Below are 11,446 nucleotides of genomic sequence, written 5' to 3'. Positions count from 1 at the left end.
TCAGAGGCCGCAAAGGCACGACTCGGTCCAATGCTGCGGCGGCAGTTGTCTCCCAGGCCGCCGCCTGATTTTCCGCCGAGTCGTGGACTAGATCCTCCGGATATGGCCCAAGCTCCATCAGGAACCTCTCAGGGTCCATCAGTCGCCTGGGACGGAACCATCTAGGTGGTTCCGTCTCCCTGCGGCGAGGGGGAGCGGTGGCCAAAATCCTTCAGCTTTACTTAATGATGCTCTACTATTATTATCAAGCAAGAGCAAAACAAATGAAGAAAAAATGGCTGTATTTTTTAACAAACTGATGGGCCTATTCACTTTCCTTTGCTTGAATCCCATCCCCCTATAAAAGTAATATTTATGTATATCATACAACTTCAGAAATATTTTAACTCAAATTGCAAAAGAATCAATTATAAACCAAAAGTAAAAATTGGATTGTTTTTTTCCTTAAGATTGTTGGTGAAAAATAAGGAACAGAAAATTACATTTTAGCTTGAATCAGGAATGTGCAGATCTTAATTTCTGATGAACACAGAAGGCTTGCTTCTAATTCAAAGTCCACATGCTGAGCATACTTATTTTGAATAATTTTAAATCACTTGCCTCCAGATTTTTTCTTTAGTTTCAAAAATGGAATTGCCTTGTCTATCATTTCAGTTGCAAGTTAAACATGTGGATTCTGGAGAAACAGCATTAGAAGAAGTTCTCCTCTTATCATATTACCCATGGTCAATGAGTATCTATCATCTATCTGATGATAAAAGATTTATATAGTGAATTGGAAATGTAATGATGGCCAGCAAGTGCAATGAAAAGCAGCATGGGCAACCTGATTGGCCTCCCTGCCTTTCTATCAAAGCTACTTATTCTTAGAAATTTCCTCACAAGAAGTTATTTCAGTTTGCATCTTTTTAAACAAAGCTAACAGTTGTCTACGCATAGCAGGAGAACTAAATCCCTTAACATTCTAGGTTATGAAGGAGAATGTCCCAAAGTGAATAAGCAGTTAATGAAAAGACATACATCAAATAGACTAAAGTTACGTACTTTTCCTTTGATTATACCAGTTAATAATAATAATAATAATAATAATAATAATAATAATAATAATAATAATAATAATAATAAATATATATGCCACCTACCTCCCAGCAACTGGGTGGTCCTAGCAACTGTATGGACTACAGATTTTGTTGTTGTTATATATACCAATATTTTATAGACATGGTAAAACATGGAAAACTGCTACAATTTGCCCACTAGAGGGAGAATTTCCAAAATGTGCCTTTACATGTATCGCAAATTAGAAAAGCATTATACTTTTAATAACACAACATTTCAACATTGTAAAATATGGTAGTAATTATATGTTCATAAGAAAATATTTACTTATGAATATAGTAAAGACTCTGCCTGTTACATTTCAAAACTAAAATCAGATTGTTGATGTCTGACCCAAGTTAATGTTATTGTTAAATTATTTGTTTACATTATATACTGCCCTTTCCTCCAGAATTTAAAAAGGCATATACAGCACTGCCTTCTGTGTTTTTTACAATAGCCCTTTGAAGAAAATTAGGCTACAAAATAATAATTGGCCCAAAGTCCTTCAGTGAGTAGGGGGTGTGGTGGCCTAGTGGTTAAAATGCTGGGCTTGTCAACTGGAAGGCTAGCAGTTTGAGACCCAAGCACCATGTGATGGGGTGACCTCCCGTTCTTGCCCCAGTTCCTGTCAACCTAGCAGTTTGAAAGCATGCAAATGCAAATAAATAAATAGGTTTTATTTTGGTGGGAAGGCAACCATGTTCCATGCGCTTTAGTGCATAGTCATGCCAGTCACATGTCCATGGAAGCATCTTCAGACAACACTGGCTTCCCTCGGCTAGGAAATGAAGATGAACAATGGCCCCTAGAGTTGGAGAAGACTGTACAGCAGGGTGTCAAACTGCCGGCCCATGGGCCAGTTGCATCATGTGGAGGCCGCGTCCACCCGAGCTCCGGCAATGCCAAAAAAGTTGCGATATGTCGTGACACGTAACTTGACGTGACAAGTTTGATACCTGTGCTGTACAGGGAAACCTTTACCTTTTTTTTTAACCTCCAATGAACTTCCATGGCTGAGAGTGGATTCACATCCTAGTCTAACAAGTTAATCATGAAGTCACACTGAGTTGATTCCTCTAAGCTGGTCAAAGTCCAGGAATACAGAATTAACAAGCCTTGTACCATATCAGAAAATTTAGCAACAGTTATATAACATGTAATTTTGTGATTTTAATGAGAAATTGTGTTTTGAATTCAATGAAACCAAAATTTTAGATATAAAAAAAAAGTACTGAAAAAGGTAAGATAGAGGGGAAACAAAGGAATGCTTATTTTAATACATCAGAGCACAAGAAAATGGTTGGAGAGGACCTCTTTTGTCTGCCTTCTTGGAAGTTGTTCAGCAAAATCTTTTTCTTTCGCTTTCATTATTTTATTTCTTCTTGAGCACTACTAGTTTTATACAATGTGCAGATAACTGAAAGTCAGCATCTTTGGGGGAACCAATTGCTGCTTTGCCCAGTCAAGAAAAATGCTGTTTGATGTCCTGCTCTAACTAGCAGATCTGTTGATCAAATCCTTTTTTTCTAAGCATTCTTTGCTAGGATGACAAAGACTCTATGCCATTGACTCAAATTTTACTCCCAAAGATATGTCAAACATGACTCTCAACATTTCTTTCCCATTACTTTTCTCATCTAATTTTTTATACAAAAGGTTCTTATAAGTCTGTTTAATCAGCCATAGGCAATTAAAGAGCTACAGTACCTGAAAAGACAGGATTATCTGTGCATTCTTAATATTAATTTCCTATTACAAAAGTCCCACCCTTCTCGGTAACAGTTATTTCTCCAATATGTAGTAGTGCCCTTATCCTCTGAACAACTGTTGGGGAATAAAAATAGGAAAGGGCTCTGTAGGAAATAGTCCACTTAAGATTGTAATTGGTCAGCATGGGGAACATGAGGTTGGACTATATGTCGTCTAGTCCATGCTCTTTGTTATATCACATATTTGGGTTTTATTATATAGCACAAAAATGCATTGCTTCAAGGTTATAGAAATGACAACCCCGAGGAATATCAGTATCTATCCTCATCTCTCTAATATGTAGTAGTGAAGTAGTTCATTATTCTTTCATTATTCTATATTTATGGATTTATCTATTTTCTCTCCCAACTACTATTGTAATAAAATCTTTGGTACTACAGCTGTAATAGCTGCTCCCAAATTGTCTGTCTACACTGCTCATGTTCTAAATATTTTAGTTTTCAGCCTTAAATGCTAGAGCTGTAGGAAATATTTCCTCCAGATGATTTCCAAGAGAATACTGAGAGCTACTCTGCCTTTATTTGACACATTTAACTACCAGGGCAATTTTAAACAAGCTTAGTTCTGACCTTATATATACCTTCATAGGGGAACTACTATTCTTTGCTGACACATAAAGAGACATGTAGTATTGCAAATATTGGAACAAGTATTTATGCAGTTATGGAACTTTGAGTCAAAAACCAAAAGAATACTACAGATATAAAACACAATATAGGTAGTACTCAACTTACAACAATTCATTTAATGATTGTTCAAAGTTACAACAGCACTGAAAAAAGTGACTTATGACCATTTTCCACATTTATGACCGTTGCAGCATCCCCATAGTCACGTGATCAAAGTTTGGATGCTTGGCAACTGACTCATATTTATGATGGTTGCAGTGTCTTGGGTTCATATTATACCTTTTATGGCCATCTGACAAGCAAAGTCAATGGGAAAGCCAGATTTACTTAACAACCGTGTTATTGACAACTGCAATGATTCACTTAACAACTGTGGCAAGAAAGGTCATAAAATGGGGCAAAATTTGCTTAACAAATGTTTCACTTAACAACAGAAATGTTGGGCTCAATTGTGTTCGTAAGTTGAGGACTACCTATATCAAACAATAAAAACAAGAATTCATAGATTAGGAAGATGTAGATGGCAACAAACATGAATAATTATGAATGTTCTATACCCAAAATTGGTAACTAAGCAATCTAAGCAATTCAAACCTTGACAGCAAGCACAATTGTAGGAGAAGGAGAAGTATTAATTCGGAAAGCTAGGTGTCTCAATGGTTTTATCCAAGCATGAAGAGAGGCATTCTGAATATGGGATGTTATTGAACTTCCTTGCCAACACTTTTGAAGATAACTTTGCTACCCTAAATTTCCTCATGTATGAAATAGACAGGATGTTAGATAAATAATTTGGAATACTCTATTGTACTGGTGTTTGAAGCTTTGCATCTGTTGTTCTGCAGGCCAAATCAAAGATTCTCTGTTTCATCTCTAGTCTCAGTTTCTCTGGTCCAAACATTAACAGGGACTGAGCTGACAATGCCATATCTACTGTGAGATTATTTCAGTGCATGGCACTTGGAAATGGATACTTAGTATTACAGGAATTAGAATACTGGAGAAAGAAGTATTGAAAGAATAATGTTATTAATTAGTTATAGCAGAACTTAAATGCACAGCAAACTCAACTGCTAAGTTTTCCATAAACGCTACCTTAACAAAGTTCTAAGATGTTTAAATGATTGCTTTTTTTTTTTTTTTTTTTAGTAAAAATGAGAAATATAACTGGCACAGGGCAATTTCCTACAGCAAATATACCTCTGTTACAGCAATGATGCTGCCAAACATGGAAATCTAAAGTAATATTATGTGTAAAGCAGTACAAAGCAGCTTGATAAATGTACCTATCCTCAGAGGTCAGCACTCATTGTCATGTGTTAGCTCCAGGATTACCATAGTTATCCATTATATCTGTGCTTGCTTCAGCGATCCATATACTAAAATTGGATTACAAAGTGTATTTTGGATTTTAAAAACCCCAAACAGCATAAAGTATAAGATATTTGAAAGTAATCTTCAAATGTATGATAATGTAAATAAATGACTGCATTCATACATGGTATAGAACTATAATTAATTGAAGAAGCCAAAATCCAGCATATTCAGTCTTGCAGATGAGTAATGTATGCATACATTGCTTGTCCAATTCCTGATTTGTTTTCTTTTGGTTATGGATGCTTATTTCATGCCAATTGATCAGTTGGAAACTTGAATAGGATACTGTATAAAACCAGGCAAAAATAAGCCAAGAAATTAAGCTAAGAAATTAATATGTAATTGGTTAGTGAGACACAGTGGAATGAGAAATCAAGAGGATCAGCTACTGCCATGTAATCATATTAATATGTAAAATTACTCCTGATTCATCTGTTGCAGGGACAACAGAATTGCTTTTGTGGATGAAATCTGATATATAGAAGTCAGTGAACTGTAATAGAGAAATTACAAATTTTTCCTTGAAGAATAAAATGAGTTCATAGATAATAAAAAAATTCCTAAAATCCAAAAGTCCATATAATTCAATGTTTTAACTTTCATACTAAATCAGAGCTTAATTACTTATTTTACTTATTTAGTAATTATTTTATTATTAGTTGTAATGCTTTCACTAATAGAAGAGAATATTTGTAGCTCAAGATTGAAATGGCTCCTTGCTGTTTTCTGAGCTTGGTAGTTTTCTTGCAAATATTTCAGTACTGAACTAGGTAACATTATCAGGGCACTGATGATGTTACCTAATTTGGTAATGGAACATCTGCAAGAAAACCACCAAGTTCAGAGCGCACCAAAGACCCCACAGAATGCTTTCACTTGCAGTATTCAAATTCAATCTGTCCCAGTAGCTTTCTCAAATTACTTTTGTTAATTATCAGAAGTAAGGCAAAGTAAGTGATACTATTTGTGTAGCCTCTACTGTATCTACTGTTATTTATTCTTCAACCTGGCATTTATGGATACACTACTCTTCAGTATAACAATTCCTATTTAAATAATGTAAAAATCAATGAAAATGTAGTATAAAGCTAAAATATTAATGTGATCATGTTGAAACAATAATAGGCTATAGCTAAGTAATCCCTCTGTATTTATTTATTTGTTTGTTCGCTCATTCATTCATTCATTCATTCATTCATTCATTCATTCCAATTTGGAAGCTGCCCATAGCAACTTACAGATAAAAATTGAAAGAAAATAAAACCTATCAATAAGGAAAAGAAGACTCTTAACAGGAACCAAAATCCCCATTCTGGTCAAAACTCTGGGAGAACAACCAGATCATACACAGTTTACAAAATGTCAAAAAGTGGGGAGTACAGTGGATGCAATTCCAGAGGGCCAGAGTCATTCATCAAGAAGACATACCTCCTGGGTCCCATAAAATGATCCTGCTTAACAGATGGTACCTGGAGACTGCCCATTATAGCTGAACTGCCTGATGGGCAGGAATATATAGAGAAAGTCTCCATATATTCTGGCATATTGTCCATATATTCTGGCATAGTCCCCGTATGCCATGCAGGGCTTTACAGATGATAACCAGCTTCTTGAATATATCCCAAAGCCAACTGGCAATCAATACAGCTCTCAAAGCAGTGAGGATACAGGCACATCACTGACATAGTGTATCCATCATTACCTACCTGTAACTTCTGAGTGGTCTTCAAACCCCATGAACACAGTGTTACAATAATCCAACTGAGAAGTATCGAAGGCATGATTGACTGTTTGAAGACCCTTCTTGGTCCATTCTACATTCTCTTATTAGACTTAAAAACTATAGAGGTATCACATTATTTTAAAATTGACCAGCATCTCTATGAATGTTGCTCTCAGTCCAATCTCTACAAGCACAGCCTAAAATGACATTCTCTAAAATTTCTGTTTCTTTTGTTTCTCATGTTACTCCATTTAGCCCACAAAAACTCCACCATTCTTTTGGTTGGAAGATTATTCATAAGTAGATTATTCAGGTCCCACTATGTTGTTTACCTTTAATAGTATATGTGGCAATAAAAAGCAACTGTGTCCAAATATCAGTGTGAGGAGGTCACTAACTATCACATTAATAAGATTTTGATTGGAAAAAAAATTGAATGAGAGCTTCATATGATATCATGTCATTGAAATAAAAGGCCTCAAATATATTTTGACTTCAAGGACCCTGTATCTTTTTCAAATATTTTGCAACAATGGGAGAAATTCAAATGAATGCTGCTGTCAGAATGTGGAGAATCAGAATGTGGAGTAGTATATTGTCTCTCCATTCCAGAGGGAGGTCGCTTCTCATGTGCCTTGACGGCCCTTGTGGTAGTTGCTCACTGGAATCGGTCTGTTGATGGCTAGACGGTGGTTGTGCCTCCGATGATAGGTGATTGGGTGGAGGCGGGTGAAGGTGCCAATATATATATATTACAGAGAGAGATAGAGAGACAGAGACAGAGATTGAGAGATACAGAAAAAGAGACAGAGATAGAGAGATAGAGAGACAGAGACAGATAGAGATAAAGATAAAATGATGAATATTAGAAAAAAGTCCATTCATTCTTCTCCCCACTGCCTTTCCCATCTCTATGCACTCCTTACTAACTAATGTGTGTGTTGCTGAGAAAAGAAACACATTGTCATATAACTATTGCTATGAGAAAGCTGATGGAAATATTTTACTACATTTCAAATGAACAGTTGTCACCCAGAAAACTTGTCCTCTCTTGTTACAGAGTGCAGAACACAGAATAAAGCCAATGCATCTCTTACATGTGGTTCAAATGACAGCTGTAAGGGTACTTTAATTTGGATTCCTGCAATGAGCACATGATTAAACTAATAACTTAAATACAGTAGCCACTACCAACTCCATCTCATAATGTTGTGGGTACTATGTTGCATTGTTAGTTCTTGTAATAAACTGTAGTAATAAGTTTAATTTAACTACTTCACTAGTGTAATATTTTTTCCATTACTTAGTATTACCTTATCACCAATTTTTCAAAATTGATTGTATTTTCAGATTTCATGTAGGCCTTGGAATCTTTCATGTTAAACATGGTCATAGAAATTTATTTTTATGTTGTGAAAAACCATTATATGAAAACCTGCATATTCTTATTATGAAGGATACAAGAAACCAAACCAACAGTCTAGTCTATTCTGATGATTTCAAGAATATGCTTAATTTACACTGGATAAAAATAACAAACTTCGGAGTAGAAGTCCAGGAATCTACTCAACAGGATGAACAGGAAATATTACCTAACATATCAGGGCTGGTTTGCCATATTGTGAAATAAATGAAGTAATCTAAAGGATGGAAGAATACAATAATTAAATCTATACTAGGGTCTCTATGAAGCCATTTAAAATTATCCAGCTCCACACATAAAAATACAATCTAAAATGATTGGCTAAAATAATACCAAAGAGGAAATTGTAAACAATCAAAGGGATATTTAAAATAGTGATACTATTTTGAAGTCTTCATCATTTCAGAAAGAAACTGACAAGCAACTTCCCTTGATTTCACTTCATCATGAGGAAAGCCCTTTTAGCAGGCTGCCTGCTCCAAAAGTGCAATTACAGGTTTGGCAAATAGATGTATATCGCTAATTAACATGAAGTACTAAATTAAATTAGCACACTTGTGAGCAACTATACACCATCCACCCAGTTTCAACATGGGCCAGTAGTAAGCATATTGTCACCCAGCTGGTTTTAATATAGCTTAGTAGGTATGTTTTTGTTTTCCTCTTTCACCTAACCTTATTTTCAATATCAGTATTATGCAATATACAATATTAAATATGCATCTGTAAATGAATGATAATAAGTTATTTTTATTTTTTCTGTGCAGTGCAACTTACTAACATCCATTGATCCATTTTTGAAATTCCTTTCATTTTCAGAAACAACTGGCCATGTCGCATGATAGCCTAGGACATATTTCATTTCTCAGAGATAGTCCACTTTAGGGAGCTTGTGAATATATTTACAATTGGAAGAGCATATCTGAAACAGCCATGCTGAGCTTGCAAAAATTTCAAAATGGCATTTGCATTTCTCAAATTGATGTATAAAGTTTATACACCAACCTTTCAGGATTTTCAAATAAGTACAGAGTTTTAGTGATATGGATAAATTTATAGTTTTGCACCATTTCACTTTGTAATTTATATTGCTTTGATCATGGTTAGTTATTTTTATGCTTGATTTAGAGTTTAGTGTTTTACATTATATAATATACAGAGGTTTCTATATTATGACTGGGTTTTACTGTCAAAGTTTCTTACATTTCACCAATAATTTTATTAAATGTTTAAAACAAATTAGCTATTAAAATTATTAAAATAGTATTCATTACTAGCCAATTTATTTTTTGCCCTTTTTTCTGTGCAATTAGGATATGGACAAATATAGCAATAGGTTGTAGCTGAATAGACTTTACAGGGCTCATACAAGGTCTAAAGAGGTTTTTCAGTAAGTATAATGGTTAATGCACTAATTTCCACTATTCCTTTTTATATCTTAATTTTAAAATTATTATGAAGTTAAGTGACACAACAGCCACTCTTAGGATTCTACCAGGCTGAGATTTGATCTAGAAGACTGGCAAGGAGAGATTGAAGGATATATTCTTGCTAAAACAATTTCTATTAAGGATACTAGAAAAGTCACAAGACTGGAAAAAAGATTTTATTTTGAGTCTATTGAACTCTTTTAAAAAATCATCATAAAGCACAGACTGTAGGTTTTCTTGGTGATGTTGCAAGAAATGTCAAGGTACATTCATTCATGTCATTCAATCGTGTCTGTTTTTTTTTCTTTTTTGGAAGAATATTAAAACAAAGAGATTTGTTTTTAAGTTAAAAATGCTAATGTTATCTTGAATTATATTACAAAATTGCATAATCTGACCATCTCTAAAAAAATATTGATTATACTGGGTATGGGAAATAGCCAAGATAAGAGAATTATACTGAAAGGCTAGAAAAGTACTGATACAACTGGTATCAAATAATAGATAAAAAATGTTAATTTGTAAAATTATATTTCCAATTGATAAAAAAATAACAGCATGATTCTATTTGCAGATTTCAAAATATTTTACAAGAATAGACAAATGGAATATACAGTGTGATACACTTTTATTAAACGAATATAAGCATGATTGTGTGTGATGTATTTTAATTCAGTGTGCAATTTTCTATTCTTTATTGAATTGAATTTTATTGGTTTTGATAATGAAATTGTGAATTAACTTGTTGGATATTGCTATTCTTGTTCATTCATTTTTGTAGAGTTTCTGTGTATTTTTTTTTTTAAATTACAATAATTAAAAAGAAAAGGTTGAGACTTGTGCCATATGCATAGAGCAGGGGTAGGCAACCTTGGCTCTTTTATGACTCATGGACTTCAACTCCCAGAATTCCATAGCTGGCTCAGGAATTCCATAGCTGGCTCAGGAATTCTGGGAGTTGAAGTCCATGAGTCATAAAAGAGCCAAGGTTGCCTACCCCTGGCATAGAGGAAATGCAAGATTCAAATCTTACATCACTTTCTCCTGCTTTGAGTCCAAATGTCCAAATAAGAGGTGTTTGTTTTTAATCAGGAGGAATGGTTCAAACTTGTACATTGTTAGAAAGAAGGTTCAGTCTGACTTGAGATCTGCTGCTCCTAACTTTACCTCTGATCTGCCTTTTATCACTTGAAGAGTATCAAGGACAATTTTCTTTGGCTGCTCATGAGTATTGTGCAATTTATCCTTGTATTAATTACATACTTAGGAAGAGTCTCTAAGATCAGTAGATTCATTAAGCTCACTATAAATTAGAATCCACGGTGCCATGGATTAAGGGTAGAGCAGAAAGGAGAGCAATATGCATCATATACTTTTCTTGTCAACTCTTCTTTTGATACCAAGACGCTGGTTCTTCTTTGTTGCAAGTAACAACAAGGGGGCTAGGAGATCAGCAGTCTCAGAACAAAACTTAGATTTGATTTGAATGTATTTGATACTTACCGTGTTTTAACTATTATTCTCTTTTGAATTATAAAAATTGCAGTTCAGTTTTACTTTAGTACAGACTCCAAACACATAATCAATGTTTTAGGAGCTCAAATATATCATGTTGGCAGCTCAAGTATATAAGATTTTAGTGTAAAATAATTATTTTAAGTCATTTGTCCATGTGATTAAGGCATTTCTTTGCCAACACAATTCCGGCTAATCCAAACCTCTAATTAAGCCCATGGTAAAGAAAGGATAGCATAAGAACATATTAAACAAATGCATAAATAAATAACAAAGGTATAATTCTTCTGATAAACACATCTTCATGAATGGGTGTGTCATAAAAGATTTCAATCATATAATATGTTATTAATTAACTAATAAGATTGATCAATGATAAACTGAACAGTAGCAACAATATATTCTAATCTTGTACTTGTTTACATGCAGCTCCTTGCATTCGTGACTGGTATTTTCAATATTCTGTGACCACCTTAGG

Source organism: Protobothrops mucrosquamatus, unplaced genomic scaffold (assembly GCF_001527695.2).
Source record: "Protobothrops mucrosquamatus isolate PMUCROS unplaced genomic scaffold, P.Mucros_1.0 scaffold5670, whole genome shotgun sequence".
In the NCBI taxonomy this organism is placed as follows: Eukaryota; Metazoa; Chordata; class Lepidosauria; order Squamata; family Viperidae; genus Protobothrops; species Protobothrops mucrosquamatus.
This window is presented reverse-complemented; position numbering follows the sequence as displayed.